Raw genomic sequence first — 26,058 nt, 5'->3', positions numbered from 1 at the left:
AGAATCATCTGGGACAGAGATACCAAACACATTTCAGCTTATAACACTCCTGAATGGGGCCAAAATAGAGTAAGATGTAATTGGGAAATATTTGATAAAATAAATAAAAAATATGATAGAGCATAGATTGTGTGCGTATGTGGTTTTCTAAGTTAATATGTGACCAGCAGGGATTCTTAGGAACAGTTGAATGGCTCTGTTTCTGTATGAGTTTGATGAGGTACAGGGAGAGACAAAGGAATTTTAAGTGACTTGTGCAGGATCATATAGCTGATAAACATCAGATGGAGGACTTGAACTTAGCTCTTCCTGACTCTAAGGCCAGCACTCTAGCCATTGTGCCAGGCTTTTTGCCTTAATAAATACTTTTTTAATTGAGCTGAATTGAAAAATTATATCTAAGTAAAAAATGTAGTTGCTTTTGTAGGTGGGTTTGATGCAGGCCAGGAATACCAGTTTGAAATTACTGTCAAATATGGTAAAAGCTGTATATCCTAAAAAAATACCTCTGGTAACATCAAAAGATGATAGTCAAAGAGAGACAAGACATGAGGAAATAAAGCAACAGGAAGAAGGAAAACGCTTCACTCAGGGATCTTTGTGTGAAGTCACAAAACCATATTTGAAGAACCCAGACAATGCCCAAATGCCAGTTAACCCCCAATTAACCTTGGGGTTAATTTAATTTATTTTTAAAATTAAACCTTTTAAAAAAATTAGCAGGCATTGTTTTCTCTCCCATACTACTGGTAGTAATTATCAAACTACTTGGTATTGGTTAAAAAAGGGAGAGGTCTATCAGTGGAACATATTAGATATACCACATACAGAAGCAAACCTAATAGCCTAGTGTTCTTGGATAAACCCAAAGATCCTAGTTACTGGGATAAGGACTCACTATTTGACAGAAACTGCTGGGAAAACTGGAAACTATTCTGGCAGAAACTAGTGTTAGGTCAGCACCTCACACCATATACCAAAGATAAGAATCCCAAATGAAAACATGACTTAGATATAAAAGGTCATATCACTAACATACTAGAGGAGTGAGGAAGAAATTACTTTTTGGATCTATAAATAGTATAGAGTTTGTGACCACAGAATAGATTAGGGTTCATTTTAAAAGAATGATTGTGGACCATGGAATTCTAGAACTGGAAGATACTTTAGAGATCTTCTAATTCAACTCCATTATTTTAGAGGCAGAGAAACAGGTTCAGAGAGGGCAAAAGATTTGCTTGTGGATTGGGCCTAGAACTCAGATCTCTTCATTTCCAATCCAGTGCTTTTATCCCACATGCTGCTCTTTGGAAACAATGACCAATTCTGTCATGAGTTTCTATGTGAAATTTACAATCAAAAACAGGACCTGGGGAGTTTGATTTTATTGGGACTCTAAGGAAAGGATTAATACTTTCTTTTTATGACCTAGTTCTTTCTAATTCATGGGTGTTTAACATATATATGCATTTATATATGTGTGTGTATATATATATATACATGTATATATATTTAAATTCTGTCTTAAAAAATCAAAGGTTGTGAAACTTTCAAACTAGAATGTACATAATCATCTTTTAAAAAAATTCTTCACTTCATGAAGGGATTGTCTGAGGTGGCCCAAGAGTATAGTGAAAAGAATATTGTCTCTGGAGCCAAAGGATTTAGGTTTAGATTCTGCCTCTGATGTTCTGTGTCTGCCTAGACATATCACTTATATTTTGTTGGCTTGAGTTTCTTCACCTGTAAAATGAGAGGATTGCACTAAATGACCTCTGAGGTCACTTCTACCTCTAAATCCATGATTCTGATGTCTTCCATTGCATTTAAAATGGAACTGGATTTTTAAAAAGTAGATTTATGCTGTTTTCCAGGAATCAAAGATGACAAAGAAGGGACTTATTGCAAGGTGCAAGTTAGACTGGATGAGCTATGAGGCAACCTCTCTCCCCAGCCTGTTTTTTTGTTTTTTTGGAGGGGGAAGGCAAGGCAGTTGGGATTGGGTGACTTGCCCAAGGTCACATAGCTAGTAAGTGTCAAGTGTTTCAAGTGTATTTGAACTCAGGTCCTCCTGACTCCAGGGCCAGCGCTCTGTGCACTGCATCCACCACCTAGCTGGCGGTCCCCCCCTCCGTTTTTTTTAAAGACAGGTTCTCTCCATTGTACCCAAGGTATAAGTGCTCACAGATCCTGTCCATCTTCTGGTTGGCACCTCTTCTGTTTTCAACCTGGCCATTCACCCCTCCTCTAGCCCCCTGTTCCTGGTGGCTTACTATCCCATGCTGAACTTAGAGAGGACACCTGATTGGGTAAGTCTATTGCAGTTCAGAATTCCTAAACCTCCCAGGCATCTGGGATTACAAGTGTATGCCATCATGCCTGGTCTTATGAGGCCCCTTTCAACTGACAAACTATGATTTCATAAATAGACTTGTTTCACAAAATGAGGTATACCTGCACCCAACTCAGACATCCACAGGTGTCTCATAAACTTTTCTTTTATTCTTTAGTTTCTACTCCACAATCTATTGGATCGGCATTTTATTCCCACTAGGTGTAGCCAGACTAGCCTCTATAAGCTATTGGGTTAATGTTAAAAAACTCATGCTGACCAATGGACAGTTTCAGAGACTGTCTACATTAGCTTTTCAATTAGATAAATTTAACGAACAGTTATTAAGACCTGCTATATTTGTAGGGCACTGTATTAGGTGCAGGGGGTGGGGGTGGGATTCAAAGACAAAAATGAAAACCGGGACCACAGATTTAGAGCTAAAATAGCCTGGTGTCAACCTCATTAAAATTCTCAAGACCAAAAGGCTTCCTGGAGGAACCATTTGACCACATCTCCATTCTCTTTGTATGTTTTTTCTCTAATAGAATTTTATATTAATAATAAAAGTGATGCTGCTGCTGCTGCTGACACCTCGTAGAGGACTTTAGGGTTTTACTAAGGGCTTTTATCACAGCAGCTGGGTCAGGTAGGCACTGAATTCTGCTTCTGTCACCCATCTTTCCCTGTGTGACTTTGGGCAAAGCCACTTCTTCACCCTAAGCTTCCATTTCCTCATCTAAAAGGTGAAGAGGTTGAACGGTAACCTATCAGGTTGTTTCCAGCTCTGAATTTATAATTCTATGATTTTTATTTTTTGAAATAAATTTTTATTGCTATCTCTTGTCTTACATCACCTAAATTTCTCCCAGGATCCTTCATCCACCTCCTCCTATAGAACAAAGAATGTTGCTAAAGAAAAAAAAGGAAAAAGAGAAAAAAACAAAAAAAATGAATTAATACATCAAAAAAGTCTGAAAATACATCCAGTATTTTACACATATGGACCTCTCACCTATGCAAAGAGTTGTGGAGGATGTCTTCTCATTTCCTTTCTTTGAGGCCATGCTTGCTCTTTGTAATTCTAGAAAATTCACTTTTCCTTGTTTCTGTGGTTGCTCTTGCCATGCCTTTGGCTTTATTGTTCCCATTTTAGAGAGGAGAAAACTGAAGGTTATAGAGATCAATAAGTGGACTCAAGTCACAGCTGGGGATCTATCTGGAACTCAAGCATTTATTAAGGAAACAAACATTTATGAAGCATTTACTATGTGCCAGGCACTGTGCTAAAAGGCTAGAGATACAAATACTAGCCAAAAGAATGGCAGCACATGCCTCGAAGGAACCCCCTCCAAAAATGGGGGAAGACAGAGCATGAAAGAGAGGTTAAAAGCTAAAACAAGGAGAGAGGGTGATGATAGCAGTGGAAGGTCGTGGTGGCTTAGTCTGGAGAGTTGGAGGCAGAACCAGGAAAAAGAATAAAGAATGTCTAGCCTGGTTTCTTGGTCAAAATGGAGGTTCATTGGAACTCAGCAGTGGGAGCAGGAGGCCAGGCCTTGTGGAGGGATATTACAGGGAGCAGACCACAGGGATGGCAAAATGTTCCAGTGCAAGGAAGCCCCAACTGTTGAGGGAAGTGCTTGGATGAGAGAGCAGGTGAGGCATGGTTTTGAAATCCAGAAAATTAAGAAGAAGAAAGAGAGGAATGAAAGTAGGCAGGCAGCCCTGTCCTCTTTACAAAACGGATGGTCCAGGTCTTTTGACTCAGGATTGGAATGGATATTCTTTTAAGGCCCTTTCCAGCTCTAATATGTCCTTCCCACTCTGTAGGAGGGGATCAGAGTCTGGCTCATTGGCCATGTCCTCTGAGACGAGAGTATCATTTTCTAGCTTGGGAAATGGCACCGCAGAAAGTCTGTTTCTTGTAGGGAAGTCATGACTGAGGCATCAGCCAGGCTCCTTAGGAGATGCTACTGAGAGATTTCCAGATGCCTACCAGTGTTTTCTACAGAGAGAAAAGCTATGCCACTTGCAGACCAGTCTTGCACCTAGGACTAGGAGAGGGCAGACAAGACTCTTGTAAAAACTCAACTGTTTCTTTGCAGCTTCTCTTCTTGGCCTCTCCTTTTTCTCCTTTTTTTCTATCTTCATGGTAGATCAAAGGAAGGGGTTCCTTCCCTGAGACATCTCAGCAGCCTGCTAGTTCCAAGTACCCACATTAAAGCAGATGCACTGGTGCACCTTGGGAAAGATGTATTATTGATGCAAACCCATCATCATACCCCAAACCATTGCATTTTATGCTGCTTGTGGGTGCACTTCTATGTCTTGTTGGCAAAGCAATTAGTGGCACGGTGGGAGATCCACAGGTTCAAAGCCAGCTATGTGAGAGCCATTCTACCTCTTTCAAAAAATGTGACTTCACTTTTTTGTGTGTGTTTTTGTTTTTTAAAAGAAGAAGAAAAGTAGAATCTAAGGGTATTCCTTCAAGGACAACGGCTCTGAGAGGACTCCTCAGAAAACCTGGTCTCGATAGTGTCTGCCTTGTTCTCTGTTAGAACCTGGCACTCTGGAGCTTGGGACCTCGGATTACACAGGTGGAAGTGTGAGGACCATTGAGCAGTCGGAGTTTTCCCAGTGTATCACAATTACAGAAACATCTGTGCTCAAGAACTTTGTGCTGATGCACTGTGAAAACGTGGTGTTCAATCGCCCTCAACACTTCTCTATTTCTTCCTTGGGTAGGATGGCAGGGGAGTGCCACATAAGCCTTCAGGAGGCAGCTTTTGGGTAAAGAAACTCGGTGCTTATTGCTCAGGCTGCCCCACTGCCGTTTTGCTTCTGGGAATACGGGGAGGAAGGTGAGTGGCTTTCTCAGTAATAACGAACAATCATAATAGCACAGCATGTTAAAGTTAGCAAAGTTTTTTTTATATACATTATAACATTTGAATTTTACAACAACCCTGTGAAAAGTATACATATAATTATCTCCATTGCTGTGAAGAAACTGAGATTCAGAGAGGCATATAAAGCTTTAGAGATATCAGATTGGAAGAAATCTTTAAGATAATCGAATTCAGGGATTCTCATCCTGAAGTTCTTGAGTTGGTTGATTTAAAAATATATTTTGATAACATAATTACTATATAATTGGTTTCTTTTGTAATCTTATGTATTTAATTTATATGTTTAACAACATTATTCTAAAAAAGGGCCCATAGACTTCACCAGACTGCCAGAGGAGTCCATAACAGAAAAAAGTTACAACTCCATTTTTACAGATAAGGAAACTGAGATCAGAGAGGAATATTACTTGGAATCTCTTATTTTACAGATGAAGAAAATGTGACCCAGAGAGAGTATCTGACTTGGCCAATGTCATACAGGTAGTAAGTACGAGAACTGGAACTTGAACACAGGTCTTGCAAATTCATTCTGCAGCATAATTCTGCTTACCCTTGACCATATTTACTAAGCATTGAAACCAGTGCTGGAACACAAGTCTCCTTGTGCGTTTTTTCTTCTTTCAAACTGAACTCTTGTTCCAAAATGTCTTACCAGGCAACAGGTTGGGGACTCCTAAGGTCATGAGTCACCCATATCTTGGAGACTTGAATTGTGCCTTGCAAGTATTAAATCCTTAAATACTTGTTGCAAAAAGAAAAATTAAATGAAGGAACAATAGCCCAGATACACAGATGAGCCATAGGTCATTTTGTGGCGGACCTCAGTGTAGAGAGTAAAAAACAAATGAAGCATATATTAACATTGGCACTTCTAAGCAATCCTCTTACACAAATGTAGAAGGCATTCCAAAGGTGACATTGGCCTGACTGTATATGTCTGTCTGTCTGCCTCTCTTCTTTCCCTTTCTCTTTCCCTTCTCTTCTCTTTCTCTCTTCTTTGCCTCCTTGCTTCCCTTTCTCTTTCCTTCTCTCCCTCTCTCTCTCTTCCTCTCTCTCATCTATTATCATCTGTCTTTTCTCTCTACATCATCTATCTTCCATCTACTATCTGTCTCCTGTTATCTATCTACTATTATCTTTAATTTGTCTGTTTATCTATCATTAAAGCTTAAAACTGAACTAAGACTTTTGGGGAAACGTGTGTACACACACACATACACTTTGTGGTTGTTCAGGTGTTTCAGTAATGTCCAGCTCTTTGTGACCCCATTTGGGGTTTTCTTGGCAAAGATACTGGAGTGGTTTGCCATTTCCTTCTCTAGCTCATTTTATGGATGAAGAAACTGAGGCAAACAGGGTGAAGTGACTTGCCCAGCTTGTATCTGAGGCTAGATTTGAACTCAGGTGTTCCTGACTCCAAGTCTGGTATTCTCTCCACTTTGCTATCCAAGTGCCTCTTACAATGTGTGCATGGGGCAGCTAGTGTGTGCGTGTATGTATGTGCACACACATGTAATATATGTATGTATATACATGATACACAGTGTACACATATGAATATAGATATATGTATGTTTACACACAAAATGATATATGCACATCCACATATATGTCTATGTGCAAATTGTTGCTATTTGCCCTTTGCTCTCAGAGAGGACCATAGCATCAAGATATGTGCAGATAGACAGATGATAGACATAACAATCCATGCTCTTTTTCACCGAAGCCTAAATATCGTTTTAAAGTGAGGCAGAAGGTGAGGTTGGAAGGGTGGGTCACCTGAGAAGAAAACTTGAGCATTCCAAGTAGAGTAGAAGAACGCAAACGAAGGTGCAGGTGTGGGGATACACATGGCACATGGTGGGGTGGGAGAGTGTAAGCAGAGAGCTGGCTGGCAGGGAAGATTTGTTTAAGGAACAGCAGGTGAGATTTTTTATAAAAGTAGGGTAGGGTTAGGGTGGCCCTCTGCTGCCAAGGGACTGTTTTCTGTCTGCAAAACAAGCATTCCTCAGGGAATCAAGCCTGCAAACTGCTACTTACTTACCATCTGTGCTGGCTAGTTTCTTTGGGTCATTTGGAGTCCATCATGAAAATGGAAGGAGGCCCTTGGCTTTGGCTGCCTAGGTTCTAGCTTTTCTTCCTGTGCCTTATTTAGAGATGAAAGGGTCCTTAGAGATCATGCAGGCCAACCCTCTCATTTTACAGTTGGAAAACTGGGATTAAGTGACTTGGCCAAAGTGGAAGAGGTAGGAAATGACAGAGATGCAATTCTAATCTAATACTCTCCAACTCCAAAATCCAGCACTTTCTACGTTGCCTACTTTCTACATTTCTACTATAATAATAACTTGTATTTATATAGCTCTTTAATGATTATAAAGCTCTTTTCTCAGTTACCTTGTGAACTAGACAGTATAAATATTACTATTCCTTTTTTATAAGATATAGGAATGTATATATATGAAGAAACTGAGTCTTAGGGAATTCAAATGATTTACCCAAGGCCATATGGTTAGGAAGGAGCAGAACAGGAATTTGAACTCAGGTCTTCCCTTCACCCTCAAAGTCTTCAAATGTTGAATTAATACAGGATCAGCTTAAAACCAAATTCCATGACAACTTTTTGACATTCTCCTGTTCCCCTTACTAACTCATAACTCAGTTAATAGAAGAACTTCCCAGGCTGAGGAAACAGAAGAAAAATAAAATGAAAAATAATGGTGTGCGCTTGTTTGTGTGAGTTTGTATGTGTGTGTGTTACAGAAGAGAGAAAGGAAAATATGAGCATGAAATCAGTGCATTATTCTCATTTCAGTGACTACAATGTCCCCTAGATTTAGGCATTTCTGAACCAGTGCACCACTCAAATTCATGTCAAAAATTTATTTGTGCTAATCAAATTTTCAACCACTCATTCTATTGCAAGCGCAAGTCTCTTCTGGTCAGAAAGACTTTTTTTCCCCAGTGTGGATTTTCATATATTTATGGATTAGAATCAGACCCTATGTTTCCATTGTTGTCTGTCTCTAACTAGGTTAAAAGCTTTTCCCTGAATCTTCACCCAGGCATCTCTTTAGAAAGGAGCACCCAGGCCAAGCTTGACTGAAATTAAAGACAAAAAAGCTACATAGAAAACCTTGATAGAGAGGAGAAAACCCCTCCATAATCACAAATATATAATGAACTTCCAGATGTTTGTGACTTCAGGTTTTCAGATCCTAAGTTTTGCAGCTTGGTGAACTTAAAAGGTTAGCTATGAATAACCATAATCAAATCTTTTCTTTTGTCCATATTTAATTCAAATGAGATTGCTCTATATTGACTTTTAATGCTAAAAGGCCACCCACCATGGTATCCCAGCAGCCAATGAAGCAGGCAAGTGAATGCTTTCTTAAATGATGCTAATCAGCCCAGAGAGGCCTGCCCTCTATCCCCATCAGTATTCTGTAATTCAGATGTGCTGATAACCTGAAATTGAATGTGTCAGTATGCAGACATGTGAAGAGAAAAGGAAACTAGAAGGCAAAAAGGACCAGCCAGAGAGACAATGCCTGTTGGGTTGTTTTGTTTTTTTTCAATCCTCCTTTTTTTTGGTTGCATTATTGTTATTATTTTGGCGCAGGGCAAGGGATAAAAAAGAAGACTTCAAGTTCTAAAATATTTATAGGAAGCCTTTGAAGTTAATATATGTTAAACGAATAAATAGTCAGACATTTTCAGCTGCCATGTGGTGAATGGAAATTTGTGATTAATTTTTTTAAGTCACTATTTTAAAACACCCTCTCTCCTTCTCCCTCCTTTATATATAGAGAGATTCCAATCTGGTGAGCATTTCTCACAGGAAAGTTTAACAAAAGACTTGCCATTGTCACAGTCCCAGCTAGCAGCAGTACAGCTGAGGGTCAGTTGCTATTTCTATTTTAAACCGTGATTTTTTGCAAAGTTTGTCTTTTAACTGTTCTCATTCTAATCAGGCATACAGTCTGCAGATCAGCTCCAAGCCCCCACACAGGCAGGCTAGGAGACAGGGAGACAAACTTGTGAGATCTGTTCTATCAATAGGTTTTAATGGATTTTTTGGGGGGGGGGGTGGAGTTGGAGTGACAAGAAAGGGAAGGCTCACTGGTCTCCAGTCACCAAAAAGGAGGATGATTTAAACTCCAGGAAAACTATATAAGAGAATTTGTTTTAAGTTGGTGGGTATATGACTTCTCATTTAATTTTGTTGGCATAGTGCTAGAGAGGGTTCCACGTGTAGACAAACATAGGGGCAGACACACACACACACACAGACACACACACAGACATAGACACACACAGACACACACACACAGACACACACACACACACAGACACACACACACACACACACACACACACACACACACACACACACACACACACACACACACACACACACCCTTTTCATAGCAGTTACTGTCCCTACATTGCCAAGGGATAAGGAGGTCTGCATCCAGGAACATCATTCATTCCCTTAGGTGATGAGGGCATTAGGAATTCCTGGTCCCTGAGACCAAATCAATTCATTAACAGATATTTGTTGAGCATGTGCTATAAGGCTGACAAAATGCCTACTATCCTCCTGGAAGGAAATAGACGGACAGACAGACAGACAGAGTGAATAGTTGGAAAACTACAGTCATTTTCAATATGCCCTTAGTGACCAACCCTCCACAGGCTCTCTCTTCCTACCTTTATTGTTAGGTGCCTCTCTGCCTAGAGGACTCAGTGCTCCTTATCTTTCTCTATCCAAAAAGCTTTCCTTGCGACCAGTGTCCAAAGATTTCTGAGAGTAGCGAATGGCACCGTTGACTCGGGGTGAAGGGCTGAATACTCCCTAGAGGTGAGCATCTTACGCTAGGGATCATAGACCTTTGAGCTGCTTACTTGGCATCACACAGGTTGACACTAAGTGTCATAAAGTCCAGGCATTCTCTTCAGGGGCTCCAATTCCAATGACAGACAGCTTACCCAGGCACTGGCTCTGTGGGCTGGCCCTGTGTACTGGTGGGATGGTAGGCGTGGATTTAATTATCCATTGGTGTCCTCATTTATATCTTCCTGCCGGCTGCTTGATTGCTTTGTCTCTCCTTAAAAAATATTTATTTGAAATTGTCAGTGATCAAAGACTGAAAAACAAAACAGAGCAGGATATTAAAATGAAATTTTTTTTTAGAAGGTTGGAGTGTCAGGATCGTTTTTATTAGAAAATTTTACAAGATGAAGCCAAGAATTATTTACGTAAACTTCATATATCAAGAGTAAAACTCCCATCCACATCTCCGATCAGTGTCACTGGCCAGTATAGCCTAGCTTGAAAATATCTCCCATTTAAGATAGGAGAAATTCACTTTCATTAAAATTAACTGATTTTACTAGATCATATTTAACATACACATACACACACGCACATGCACACATCTGTGTTCAGAATTGATAAAGAAAGAACTCTGGTTAAATAATCCACTTTTGTCTGACAACGGAATCAGTTATAGAGGTGCAAATATGCAGAAAGCTATTTGGAAATGCATCCTAGTAGTTGTCAGGTTTTATTATGCAGGAAGGTGTCATGTTTGTTACGAAGCTGAGTGCAGATGGCAGAGTGGAAGAAATGGATCACTAATTTTAACAATGATTAATGAACAGAGATAGAAAATGAATTACATTGGACTATCGGAGGCAAGAAATATTTTTGTGAAAATTTTGACTCATCTGCTGTGCTGTTCTCTGTAAATTATTTTCTGAAATTCTATATGTTGTCAACAGTTGACTGCATTTTCCATTACTGTCTATTTCTGTTCTTAAGTACTTTTGTGTTATTAGAGATACATAATTTCAAAATACCAATACATTCCTGATTACTTAGAGAAAATATATGTTACAGTGTGAATGTTCCAAAGACTCCAGCCATAAAAGTCCTGTTTTATAATAATCTTTCATTCCTCCTCATTTTATCACTACATTAGGAATGTTTGATAAAAAAAGGGGAGGGGGCATTCCAGCAGTGGTAGAATAAAGGAAATATAGAGACAAAGGTAACAATAGAAATGTGGTCAAGAGGGTTTTTGTGGTCTTTCACTCACATCCCCAATCCTACCCTTATGCTTCTGCCACTGAGTAGGGAAGGCTTAGACTCCTTTGGCTTACGGAGTACCTACAGTCAATCATTCTCAAATTCTTTTTCCAAAACCTTTGCCTTCTGTCTCTCCTTTTCACTCTCAGAACCACCACTCTTGTGCATTCCCTATTTCCTCTTACCTAGACTATTGTCATAACCTCTTAACTACCCCTTCCTAAAGTTTACCAGTCCTTCCTATCTATTCTTCATGTGGCTGCATAAGTCATCTTAATGTATCATAGTATGACTGCATTAAATCTCTTTTCCTCAACTTTATCCATCCTGTCAGCACCATACTTCTGGTGTCCCCATCCTATTGTTTTTTACATTGTGTCCATTGGAGTTCTTATTCTATTAGTAACAAAATGCCCTTTATATTAAATCCATGTCCTACTCTTAGGAATTACTCTGTATATATTTTTATTTGTTTATACATGTACATGTTGTTACCTCCCCCTCCCTCACCCACCCCTGCCATGGAATATAAGTTCTTTGAAGGTAGGAACTATTTGATTTTTGTCTTTCTATTCCTAGCACTTAGAAGAGTGCTTGAAACATAGTAGGAATTTAATAAATACTTGTTGAATTGAAGTGAACCTTTAAGGTCTCCTTAGTTCTTGCTGAATAAAATATAAACTTCTGATTCTGGCATTTGGGACTTTCCATACTTGGGCTTCAACCTACCCTTTCCATCTATGTCATATTTGCTTCACATCCTCCATGTTCCAAGCTAAACTAGACAGCTCTGTGGCATAGAGTTCTCCGTATTCTAAACTATTAAAATTCTCTCCACTTTTCTTTTCTTTAAGGTTCAATTCTAATCTTACCTTCTCTTTAAAGAATTCCCTAACCGCTTCCCTTTCTCAACCATGAAAATTATCTATATCTCCTCAAATTTCTCATCACCCTTTATTTGGACTTTTCCTTCGCATTTTTTTACATCCTGTGTCTTTTCATAGTTATTCACATTTGCGTCTCATCCCCCTCTTCCAGTATAAGCTGGGTCATATATTACTTTTACATTTTCCCTTCTTTTTATTGTTATGACCTTGCCAAATATCAACAAACATGGACATTTCCGTATACAAAGAAGAACAGAAAAAAAGGATTGCATAGGAAACCCTGAACTTCTAGTCTGCATGGCTTATTTTTTAAAGCATATTTCAGATTTTACTTGGTGGTTTTAGTGCTGTTTTGCTTATCTGTGTTCTCTTTTGAATTTCCTTTTGCTCTCTTCTATGCATTTTTGAAAAAGTAATTCCTTAAAATACATTTTTCTTTCTGTTCTTTAAAAAATATTGCTATTATTACACTTAATACTTCCTTATTACCCCTTCCTACTCAAAAAATAAGCCCTTCCTTGTAACAGACAAAGTTAAGCAAACTAAATCCATACATTGGCCTTGTCTGAAAATGTAAGACTCTTTTTGGTCATATAGTTCATCACTTCTCTGCCAAGAGGTAGGAAGAATGATGTATCATTAGTCTTTGAGAGCTGTGATTGGCTAGTTATTGCACTCATAGCGCTCTCTCTGGAGCTGCTTCCCTAACTCATGCCCACATGGGCAGGTTGAGTCTAAAGAAGGGTAAATATTACTTTCTCCCTTCAGGTGTTAAGGGTAATCCTGAGGGGTTAGGGCTTCTAGTACTTTCAAGTGTGAACATCCACAGTGTGCCTCCCATTGATTCTCAGCCAAACAATAGTACAACAAAGACATTCATAGAAATAATCCTCTCAAACCAGGAGAATACTCTCTTATTGCGCACACAAGATCACTAGGGAGTGTAGGTTCAAACTTTTTAAAAATTATATTTTCATTTTTTCATTAAATATTTGCCAATTACATGTATATTTTTTAACATTCATTTTTTAAACAATTTTGAGTTGCAAGTCCTCTCCCTCCCTTCTGCCTCTCCCCTATCCATTAAGTAGGCAAGTATATAATATACTGACTATATGTGGGAAATCATATAAAATATATTTTCACATTAGGCTCAAATTTATGGTAAAGAAGATGGTAGCAAGAGACATATATAGGGAAATGACATGGCAAAGGAATAACTCACAGCTTTTGGTTGCCAGAAATCCTTTTTCTCCACTCATGGCCTCCTCATAAAGTTCTCCTTAGGTATAGTTACTTGTTGGAGTTTAAAGGTTGGTAGTTTTGTAGAATCCAGAAGCTAGTTTTCCTCAATGTGTCTAATTTGTCCTCAATGTTTCTCTCAGTTCATAATATAGATTCTGTTGTCAGCCACTGCTGCTTTGACTCCAGAAGACAGTGCTACTGATGCTGATGGGAACTCTTGAAGTTCACAAGGTTGTAACTCTGATCAATTTTGTCTTTTATTGGCCAGCTGTTTGCTTTCTGCTACCATGTGGGTGTACGGCCTCCTATTGGTCAAAAGATTCTAACCTTTTCTGTGTCATGAACCCCTTCAGAAGTCTGGTGAAGAAGACTGGCCTTCTCCATAAGAATAATGTTTTTTTTTAAACTAAAATAAAATACATAGGATCATAAAAGAAGCCAATTACAATGGGCTACACGAAAAGTAAGTTCTTGTGTCCCAGGAATGAATCCTTCTCAGGGGTCAGGAATTTTCCAGCTCCCCAGTCAGGAATTTTCTCCCACTTGATTAACCCTGAACTAGTTTGGTGTTTTCATATGTCAACTAAGAGGTGTGATTTTATCTCCCTCAACCAATTACTAGATATTTCCTGTGTCATCCTCTGTCTTTATCCAATGACTCCAAGCTCCTATGATCCATTCAAATTAAAAACTCATTCACATCTAATTCACTGTTTTTACATGTGCAACTATGTAAAACATTTCCATATTAATCATTTTATACAAGAAGACTCAAATAAAAGAAAAAAGAAAATGAAAAATATCATGCTTCAGTCTGTAGTCAATCAATATCAGTTCTTTCTCTGGCGGTGGATAGTATGCTTCATCATTAGTCAATTGGGATTGTCTTGGATTATTTATTGCTGAGAATAGCTAAGTCATTCGCAGTTCTTCATCGAACAATATTGTTGTTATTATGTACAATATTCTTCTGGTTCTGTTCATTTCACTATGCATCAGTTCATATGAGTCTTTCCAGGTTTTTCTAAAATCATTCTGCTTGTCATTTCTTATAGCATAATAATATTGCATTACAATCATGTACCACAGCTTGTTTAGTCATTCCGCAGTTGATGGGCACCCCTTTGATTTCCAATTCTTAGCTACCACGAAAGAGCTGCTATAAATATATTTGTACAAACAGGTCCTTTCCCCCTTCTTTGGATATCTTTGAGACATACACCAAGCAGTGGTCTTGCTGGATTAAAGGGTCTGCACAATATTATGGCCCTTTGATAGTTCCAAATGGTTGTATCAAGTTCACAACTCCACCAATCAAAATGATCTATTTTACATTTTGTGATGCTCTCCATGTTTTATTTGGTCCTAAATTCTTACCTTATCCATAAATCTGATAAACTATTCCAAGTTCTCTTAATTTGCTTGTGGTATCAACCTTTATGTGTAAATCATGTACCCATTTTGACCTTACCTTAATATATGGTGTGAGATATTGGTCTATGCCTAGTTTCTGCTATGCTGGTCTATACCTAGTTTCTTCCATACTGTTTTTCAGTTTTCCCAGTGGTTTTGTTAAATAATGAGTTTTTGTTCCAAAAGCTTGAATCTTTGGGTTTATCATATAATAGATTACTATGGTCATTTACTATTACACATAATTTGTACCTAATCTATTCCAGTGATGCACCACACTATTTATGAGTATGAGATTGTTTTGATAATTATCATTTAATAATATAGTTTGAGATCTGTTATGGCTAGACTACCTTCTTTGGAATTTTTAAAATCAATTCTTTTGATAATCCTTGATCTTTTGTTCTTCCAGATGAATTTTATTATTTTTTCTAGTGTTATAAAATAATTTTTTGATAGTTTAATTGCTTTGACACTGAATAAATAGATTAATTTACATAGATTGTCATTTTTATTATATTGACTTGGCCTGTCCATGAGCAATTAATATTTTTTCCAATTGTTTAGATCTGGCTTTATTTGTGTGAAAAGTGTTTTATAGTTGTGTTCATATAGTTCCTGGGTTTGTCTTGGCAGGTAGACAGACTCCCAAGTAGTTTATGTTGTCTACAGTTTTTTTAAATGGAATTTCTCTTTTTTGTCTCTTGCTGCTGGACTTTGTTGCATATAGAAATGCTGATGATTTATGTGGGTTTTTTTTTAATATCCTGCAACTTTGCTAAAGTTGTTAATAATTTCAAGTAGTTTTTTTAGTTGATTCTCCAAGATTTTCTAAGTGTAGCCTCATATTACCTGAAAAGACTGATAGTTTTGTTTTCTCTTTGTCCATTCTAATTCCTTTAATTTCTTTTTTTTCTCTTATTGCTATAGCTAACATTTCTAGTGCAATATTAAATAATAGAGGTGATAAAGGGCATCCTTGCTTCATTCCTGATTGTATTGACATGACTTCTAGCTTCTCCCCATTACAGATAATGCTTGCTAATGGTTGCAGATAAGTATTACTTATCATTTTAAGGTAAGCTTCATTTATTCCTATGCTCTCTAGTGTTTTTAATAGGAATGGATTCTGTATTTGGTCAAAAGCTTTTTCTGCATCTATTGAGATAATCACATGATTTCTGTTGATTTTGTTATTGATATGGTCAGTTATGCTAACAGTTTTCCTAATATTGAACCAGCCCTGCATTTCTAGTATAAATTTCATCTGGTCATAGTGTATGATCCTTATGATATATTGCTGTAATCTCTTTGTTAGTATTTCATTTAAAATTTTTGCAACTATATTCATGAGGGAAATTGGTCTGTAATTTTCTTTTTCTGTTTTGGCTATTTCTGTTTTGGGTATCAGCACTGTATTTTTGTTGTTAAAAGCATTTGGTAGGACTCCTTCATTACCTCTAGTTCACTTTTGACTGAATTGAGTTGAGACATCTGGCCCTTCTATGATTAATTCAGGTAGGGAGAGACCTCCATCCTTATTTAATCATAATTCTTGTCTTTCACAAATACTTTCTTTTCCAGAATGGAAGTCATTGCATAACTTGTTTTCAGGGTTCTTATCGCTCTACACTTTATAAATTCACATAAGTCTTCTCAGAATTCTGTGAATCTGCTCCTTTCATGATTTCTTACAGCACAATAGTAGTCTATTAAATTCATATGCCATAATTTTTTTTCAACTAGTCCCCAATTGATGGACATTCATTTTGTTTCCATTTCTTTGCAATAGCAAAACATACTATAATAAACACTTTTGGAAACATATTGTCAAAACCCCATCAGGAACACAAAACCTTACACATAGTTGGTGCTTAATTAGTGTTTGTTAAATGAAATGGATTCCTTTTGGACTTAGTAGGACCATAATCCCATCACTGGGCACTATCATCATTCTTTGAGATTCACAAATTTGTCACCAATTCTTGAAGTTATTATTCATGATCTCTCACTTATATAATCTGCTACTCTATTAACATTTTTCACTAAAGATTTTAGAAGTGACTAATTTTAAATAAACTTTTGATTGTTTTCTTTTGGTTTCACTAGTAGTTGGTAATTTGGTTACTTTGTGGGGCCTTGAGATCTACAAAGGGACTTTTTTTCTCATTGTGTTTTGTATGCTTATAGTAGACACACCCATAAGATTTTTCAGGTGAATGAAAAGGCAAAACTTTCTTTTATAGACAGCATACAGTCAGGGGATTTTGAATTAGAAGAGACCATGGAGATTATCTTAGTGACTGGAAAAGTAGTGTAGTATGATGAGAAAAAGGGCTGAACTAGGAATCTTTTTGAGATCTGGTGTTATATTCCTAGTCTTATACTTATGGGCCCCTAACCTCTCAGAGCCTCAGTTTACTCATCCATAAAATGGAAATGATAATTCCTGTAGTATTTGCCTCACAGGGTTATGGGAATTAAATGAGATAACATATGTTTATACATATATATATATACATATAATTATATATGTATATACCTATTATGTATGTGCATACACACATATGTCAGTTATTATTTCCATTTAGGCATCAAGTTTTCATGAAGCCCTTTAGTATTTTGAAGACATTCTATATGAGGGCTTGTATTCTGGGCCCTGTAATTGAAAGGCACTTACTTGGAGGTATGTGATTTTGCTGTGCTTGGTGTTCATTTCATTATTTCTGAGTATCTCCTGTGGTAATACTATGTTATCTTTTGCCATCTTACACATTACTTTGCATTAAAATCTTATGCTATGCCCACGTCCTGAGTTCTCAGGAACTTCCCCAGCTTCCCTAGGGATGGTCTCAGATATAAGACAAGAGAACATTTGCTCTTGAGGCTTTTCACTTAAGTGCTGGTAATTCAAGGTGTCCAGTTTTAGATGGACAGCTAAGATGCCCCATGAGAGCTGCTTAGTGTGTGAACAAATGGATGATCTATAACTGCTTCCTTCCCTTATGAACAACATTTCCAAGTTTCCAACTTGACTATTTTATTTATGCTCTTGACCTGTAAAAACAATCAGGCTGTTTAAAAAGCAAAACTACTTCCAATGATTAGAGTACTTAGGGTTGAAATAATTGTAGGATGATGAACACATCCTTCCTCATTTATAGCAGAAATGCTGCCCTCTCTCACTCATCCTTTCTCTTTTCCTTCTTCCCTCCTTCCCTTCCTTCCTTCCTTCCTTCCTTCCTTCCTTCCTTCCTTCCTTCCTTCCTTCCTTCCTTCCTCTTTTCCTTCCTTCTTTCTTCACAAATTGGTTTAGAACAGGGATGGGGAACCTGCAGCCTTAAATATAGCCTTTTGATTGAATCCACATTTTCAATTCTGTAAAATATGAATTCAGTCAAAAGGCCACACTTAAGGATGTAGAAGACCACAAGTGGCCTTAGGGCCATAGGTTCCCCACCTCTGGGTTAGCGAATGAACCAAGATTTTCCTGAGCTAAACTAGAATTTTGGGTTTTTAGGAAAATGCCATAATATCTTGAACATACTTGCTTTGAGGTAACTAAAAAGTACTAGTGAACATTCAAAACACCTTTGTGAATGGTTCTAAGTCAAGTATTTTGCATGTAATTATGGTCCTGATGGGAAAATACTTTAGGAAAACAACCCCTGAAACAATACAAGTCCTGCTCAGGTTACATAGCATATGCTAAACACTGAGAAAACATACACGGTGCTTTAGTGAACAAGGTAGAGGAATGCTCCAGGGAGCCAATTTAGAATGTGACTTAAGGCAAGCATGGCTTTTTGTGTCTGTTTCTTTTGGCAAATGAAGAGAATAGCCCAGGTCTTTGGAATTCCCTGGTAAGTGCCAGCAGAGGGCCACAGGGAGATCTGTACCTTTGCATAGGTTGTGCCAATGAGGTTGGCTTTCAGTGAAGTATCGGCATTTGTTGTCCTTATGACTCCTTGAGCATGTGTGTGTAGGTTCTAGGTGAGCAATGGCTGTGGTCATGGTGATTCTCTGGATCCTCAGATATCTGATACTTTAATGGGGTATGTATGTGGTGGTAAAAGGGGGTGCATGGGAGGAAGAAAAGTGGAAAAGTCTTAAAATAGCTGGCAAGAGAAATGGTGAAGGGGAAGTGCATTTGGAGGAACCACTGAAGAGACAATTGTCTCTTAGATCTAAATACAGAACTGGCAACATGATATATGGTCTGGGTCATTTTCTAAGTAGAAAATAAGATATGCAATCTATATGACTGATTGGAGGGGGCTTTGGATTTCAAAAAATATATCTGAAAATTGGACCAAACTTCTAATATATTTACACATATATTTACATCCTTGGCTTTACTGGTGGTTGTTTATTTAGTATTTACATTAGGTTTCAGAAAGGGAAATGTTTGGTCCCTTTGGTTTGCTGGGTGCTTTTGTTCTTAAATCTTCTTATCTTTCTAAGGACTAGATTGTAAGCTTGTTGCAGTCAAGTCTAAGGTTCAAGAACTATTTGTTAAAGAGAATGCCAACTGCCACAGACTAGGTGAGTGACCATGGAGGTAAATTACTGGATGCTACATGTCAGTTTTTTCATCTCATCTGTTGAATTCTTGCACTCCCAATTTCAGAGGGGTGTTGTGTGGAAGGCATGTTATAAACTATATACAATACCCTGAAAATGTGAATTATTGTTATTATTCATAGAGATAGGAATTATTTATTTTTATAGGTACTTTATCAGTTTTCACTTTTGCCATGATGGCCTTCAAAATGATTTGATCTCCAACTTATCAAATGAAAGGGAAAAAAATAATTAGAAAATAGATTATCATTGTTGTTTTTAAAAGTATATAGTAAGGTTAATTAATCGCAGGCAGTAAGTGGATATATGTAATCTTTTATTTTCTCCCATAAATATAAAAAACAAAAAATAACATCTGCATAATTGGTACCTCATTATTCAGAGACCACACATTTTGTAAGCCTGTGAAAACATACAAGCTTCACCCCATTTGTATGTCCCATGTACCTGGAACATTCACCCTTCTCAACTTTACCCTTTAGAATTCTTGGTTTGCTTCTAGGCTTAGCTCAGGTGCCTGCTCCTCCCGTGCGAAACCTTTCCAAATCCGCTTAGTCATTAGTATTCGATTTGGTAAAACGCTGTGCCTATAGTCAGGAAGATCCAAGTTCAAATACAGCCTCTGATACTTTCTGGCTGGGATAACTTGGGCAAGTCACTTAACCTCTGCCTGCCTCTGCTTCCTTATATGTAAAATGGGGATAATAATAGCACCTACTTCCCAGGATTGTGGTGAAGGTAAAAATGAGATATTTGTAAAGCACTTTGCAAATTTTAAAGCACTATAAAAGTAGTAGCTGTTATTCTTCTTAAAATGGTCATGCTTGTCCTTATTTATTTACATGTTGATTAGAATGTAAACACCTTGAGAACAGACACTGGTTTGGTTTTGTCTTTATATCTTTGTTGTCTAGCAAAGTGCCTTAAACATAATGTTATTGTTGTTCAGTCCTTTCAGTTGTGTCCAAATTCATTTCTCTGATGGGTCTTCTTTGGCAATGAAGGATGAACACAATTCTTCAAGACCCCATTTTGGGTTTGCTTGGCAAATATACTGAAGTGGTTTGACATTTCCTTCTCTGGCTCATTTTACAGACATGGAAACTGAGGAAAATATGGTTAAATGACTTGCCCAAGGCCTCACAGCTAGGAAGTATCTGAGGACAGATTTGAACTCAGGTCCTCCTAACTCCAGCCCTGATGCTCTATCCACAGCACCACCTAGCCACCCCTTGAATATAGTAGGTGCTTAATAAGTGTTGATCAGATTGAATTGGAGTATACACACAACTGCTACTGCTCATACCCCCAAAGAATTTCTATTTACCTTAAGGTGGGTTGAGTCATTACAATGAGATGGCCTCTATAGCACAAACTGGAGGATATTCAAGATGTCTGTCATACTTCTATTACCTCAGGTAAATAACTGATTGACCTTTTTGGCGCACTGATACTTTCCTAATCAGAACCTGAAATCTGTATAACAACACTTCATTTACTTGATAGACAAAAGAACAATTGCACTTGAAGTAATGTGATTTCTAAATAGACACTGCCTGTCAAAAATAAATGCATTAGAAGTAAAATGTAGCTCAAGGAGACAATTAGCAAACAGAGGTGACACTGTAAACAGGTGCACCCATTATTCCCAAAGCTTGTGGCAATATATTCACATCTTTTAGACTGATGGAAGATCATGTGACAGTTTGGTGAATTATCTATCTGTATCATCTGACTGATGAAGCCTGCTGCAGTTGCAGATCATTTAAAAATGCATCTCACAAATTACATGGTAGCTGGAAAAAAATGCAGGTTTTTTTTTTTTTAAAGAACAATGCTTTTCTAAAGCTCTATGTAGGAATACATAATTTTTCCATGAAAGGATGGAGACCATTTCATTATGTTATGTATACAGTCGGTTAAGGTTGTGCAAATTCATTGTGATGTTTGTTAATCTATAAAACATTTTCTATCTTGGTTTTAGTGACGTTGAATTTTTTTTTGAATGTGCTGTTTCAGAAGCATCTGCTATTCCCATTACCTGTGGGCAGAAGAAGAATATTCTCCTTCTAAGAATGCTTGTAAAATCTCGAATGATATTGAACAGTTTGGAGGAAGAAAGATAGAGATGTTTGATCTTTTTGGTGAATTTTTAGATTTGTATTTTCTAGAATGAAAAATGCAAAACCAAGTGTCTTAATAGTACTTCAAAATAAGCACGTCTCTATATAAGCTATCCTGGGAAAGGTCCATTTTCTTTAATACCATTCGGTCATATTTGTTGTTCCCCTCAGGTGAAAGATATTTTGTTGATTTCTTCCCCCAATTTGAAGGCATCTCTTAAGTACCTAGTATTTATAAGGCTCCATTCTATATGTTGGAGATAGAAGAAACAAAATTGGAAGACGTTCCTTGCCTCCAAGGAAGGGGGAAGACCCAAGAAATAAACAGAACATTAAAGACAAGATCATTTGAGGAAGGAGAAAGCAGTAGCAACTTTCCTATAAGTGGTGTCACCTGAGATATGCCTTGAAGAAACCTAAGGATTTTAAGAGGAACCGCAGGAACCAGCAGGAAGACCAGTAGGATTTGTGTGTGTATGTATGTATGTACACACATATATGTATGTATGTATATACACATATACCATACACACAATATAATAGTTATAGATTATATAATATATTCTATGTTCTATAGCACATAATACCAAACATATATACATACATACTATTTTATTGAATTGATGCCCTGTGATTTGTTCAACCATTCCTCAATCAATAAGCACTCATTTTGTTTCTAGCCCTTTTTGCTACCACAGAAGGTGCTGCTATGAATATTTTGTTATCTATGCAACCCTTATTTCTGCGTTTGCCAAATTATTAGCTCTGTGGGTCCAAAGTTACGAACAGGTTGGTAATTTTTCTTGCATAATGCCAAATTACTTTCCAGAATGATTTGACCAAAGGTCCATCAAAAAGTATTAGAACACCTGTTTTCTCACAGCACTTTTAATATTGACTACTTCCATTAATTGCCAGTTACCAATTTGATAGGTGAGAGGTGAAATAGGTACTGTCCTTTGTAACTGGATGTGATTTGATGTGTTTCTTAGCACATGAAGGGGGACTGACTTGAACCATGTTATAATTCTACCCAAATACTTTTTCTCTTTGGTCTTTTTCTTGGCATGGTTGGAGATGGAATGAGTAGGGCCTCATTTCTACGATCACACTGAAGAACTTTGAGCAGTATTTTTTCTCTCTTTCCATAATCCCCTTTTTGGAGATATTCCAAGGAAAGCTTATATAGCATGTTTTCTATTGTTATTACCTACAAATATGTTTTACCGGTGATGTGTCCAGTCACAAATGTGGCATTCTGAAAGGTTCAGCCATCTAGTCCTAGGAAAGGTAAGCATCTATTCAAATAGGGGATGACACCCATTTACCAGGGCAGAAATAGTCTTATACTGTTCTATGTAATCAGGCTAGGAAAGTAAGCAAACGATAATCTTTCTTCTCTTTTAACATGTTTCCTATGCTTTTTTCATTATCTGGAGGCCAGCCATCTTGGGTTTTCAAAGACCCAGCCTGTGGAATGTAACCCTTCCAGAGAAGGTGCTACCAAGCTGAGAATGCTTGAGTAGGAGCCTGGTGATATGTCAAGATCAGTTTTTCTTTACCCAAGGACGAGCCTCTCTGAGACTAGAGAAGCTTGCTTTTCACTTGGGGGCTGGCCCTCAAGGGAAGCTGTTTTGTCCCCCCTTAGCCACCAAAGTGCTTTCTAGGGCATAGAAGGACTCTAATATGCATTGCTAAAGAAAGGAATTGCACCAATGGCATTACAGATTCTCCTAGTACTGAAATGAATATTCTTTACTTCAGACTTTCCTTAAATTGTCCCTGGTATGATCATATTTCCCTTGAGTCTTAAAGGAATGGCTTAGCTCAGAGTTTATATGTCTGGGCCATGCCCTTAAAAACTTTGCTGGTTTGTTTGTTTGTAGAGCATTCATCTCAGTTTCCATCATGGAAAAAAAGAGAAGAAATATGGGTTTCATATAAGGTTGATATTTCAGTGATAATAGCTAACATTTGTACAGCACTTTAATTTTTGCAAATCACCTTGGGTACATTATCTAATTTGATCCTCAAAACACCCTGTGAGGCAGGTGCTATTGTTATAGTCTCCATTTTGCAGATGAGAAAGATGATTTTTAGGGATGTAGAATGACTTGCCCAGGGTAACACAGTTATGAAGTATCTGAAATAGGATCCAAACCCAGGAATTCCTAAGTCCAGGGCTACCACTTTACCATCGTCTCTCTCTCTCTCTCTCTCTCTCTCTCTCTCTCTCTCTCTCTCTCTCTCTCTCTCTTGCTCTCTCTCTCGCTCTCTCTCTCTCTCTCTCTGTCTCTATCTGTCTGTCTATCTATCTGTTTATCTATCTATCTATCTATCTATCTATCTATCTATCTATCTATCTATCTATCTATCTACTGATTCTCAATGAACTGTTAATCTTCAGTTACTTTCTGTCCTGAAAGTCAGGCATTTAATGAATATCATCACTTTCTGTCTTATTATGCATATGCTTGTTTTATCCCTTTGCCAGATTGTGAGATCCTTGAGCCTAGAGACTATCTTATTCCTCTTTATTCTTCTACATGCTCAACACAATCTCCTTAGTCGGTCAGTCAACAAACATTTATTAAATGCTTCTTGTCTTCCAGAAATTGTACTAACTTTAGGGATACAAAGAGGGGAAAAACAGTTCCAAATCTCAAGAACCATACCTTCTGGGGGAGATAACACACAGATATGTAGGTACATACAAGATATCTACAGAGTATATCAAAGTAATCTGACAAGGATATCATTAGTAGCTAGGGAAGGGGGAAGGGAAGACTTCTGGTCAAAGGAGGGATTTGAACTCTCAAAGGAAAGGAGGGTAACTGAGGAAGTAGAGAATTCCAGGTGTAGTCAATAACTAGGGCAAAGGAAAGGACATAAGAGATGGAATGTTATGGTTGAGGAATTACAAGTCGGCTGGTGCAGCTGGATGGTAGAATGCATAAAGGGGCGTAAGGAGTAAGAAGGCTGGAAAGATAGGAAGAGGCCTGGCTATGTATAACTTCAAAATGCCAAACAGAGGCATTTATATTATATTATATTATATCGGGAGTCACTGGAGCACCTTAGGGAGGGGTGGCAGGGAAGAGGGAGGTGATCTATGTTTTTTAGAAAAATCATTCTGGTAATTAGGTGGAGGATGAATTGGAGTAGAGAGAGATTTGAGACCAAGAGAGCAGTAGTCCAGGTAAGATTTTGTCAACAGTTATTTGTTGATTGAATGTTGAATAATAACTGAGACTGATTAAACTGGAGTCATCCAGAAAGACATACTTTTAAGAAAGTTTATTTGACTCAGATATTGTCTATTTTTATAACACTTTAAAAAAAGCCCCAGCTCTTTAAAGTTGCCTTAATTCCTTCTGAGTTTCTTCGGATATTCACTCTTGGTGCCACCCTGGCTACCCAGGATCCAAACTCCATTGGCTGTTGGCTTTCAGGGTCTGAAGGGGGATGAATAGGAGCCCCAGAGAAATCTATCTTGTTTAAGTGGAAACTCCAGAGCTAGGAGAATTATGTCCCTCTAACCCATAACTCAGATCATTCCATTAAGGAAAAGTGAGATCTTTGTCAGCAAGGCCAACAGCCTTGCTCCTGTGACAACCATATTGCTATAGTAACTGTATGGATTTGGGATCTAGAGCTTTGAGGGAGGGGGAGTGAAAGAGTCAGTGGGTAAGATGGCACCGAGATAGTTTGGGATTCATTGAAATAGCATCTGTTTGCCATCTGATGAAGGAGGGATAGTAGCAATGTCTCCCATGGTCTTGATGAAAGTGAATTTCTTCCATGCCTTGACTTCCCAGTAATAGATCCAACTCACTACCAGAAACGATGTTCCAATGCAAATCTTCACAGGTGTAAAAGATTGTTTAGTCCTAGATGAAGGTCCACTTTTTTCAAGAAATATGAAAATATGAAAAGTAATTGTGATTCCATCATATTTGAGGACCTCCTAGAAAGTGAACGAATTCTACCTAGGTGGATAGCAACCCAATTTAGTAGATGAGTTCTATGGGAGGCACACAGAGATTTCCTGAGGTCACATAATTGGTAAGTATCAGATGCAAGATTCTAACTTAGGTCTTTCTCTCTCCAACCTAGCATTCTATCCACTAAGCTAGCCCCAGCTGCCTCTGTTATTTCAACACTATCTGCAGCAAAAAAAATTACATTATTTGATACTCATATAAAGCAACCTGTTTTAGTGTTTGTTCCAGTGAGGTTTGATCTGCAATGCAGAAAGCGATGAGGGCAGTTTTATACTTTTCAGAATTATTTCTTATACTTTAGCCATTTCATTCTCATGACCATCCTGATAGCTTGTTTTTTCTTACAAGTGTGTGTGGGACATATCAAGTGTTTCTTTGTAAAAAGTTATCCTTTCCATATATTTGTTAAACTTTCCTTAGGAAAAACCTTTTCTTGATTTTGGACTTTTCCTTTTCTTATGTTTACT

General features: G+C 37.8%; 1 protein-coding gene across 8 annotated transcripts in view; it reads left to right on the top strand.

Annotated features, from left to right (window-relative positions):
• The window catches only part of ZNF536 (zinc finger protein 536), a 597,265-nt gene that overhangs the window by 39,285 nt on the left and 531,922 nt on the right, over positions 1–26,058 (top strand). The window contains exon 1 of one of the 8 annotated variants that reach the window (XM_072632094.1): positions 23,984–26,058. This exon is cut by the window's right edge and continues 4,503 nt beyond it. The exons of the other annotated variants lie outside the window; for them this stretch is intronic. The gene's annotated coding sequence lies outside the window, so the exon portion shown is untranslated. Of the gene's footprint in view, positions 1–23,983 lie in introns of those variants that run through there. 8 annotated transcript variants of the gene reach the window in all.

Source organism: Notamacropus eugenii, chromosome 1 (assembly GCF_028372415.1).
Source record: "Notamacropus eugenii isolate mMacEug1 chromosome 1, mMacEug1.pri_v2, whole genome shotgun sequence".
Taxonomy (NCBI): Eukaryota; Metazoa; Chordata; class Mammalia; order Diprotodontia; family Macropodidae; genus Notamacropus; species Notamacropus eugenii.
Note: the sequence above shows the minus strand (reverse complement) of the source record. Positions and strands in the feature narration are given on the sequence as shown.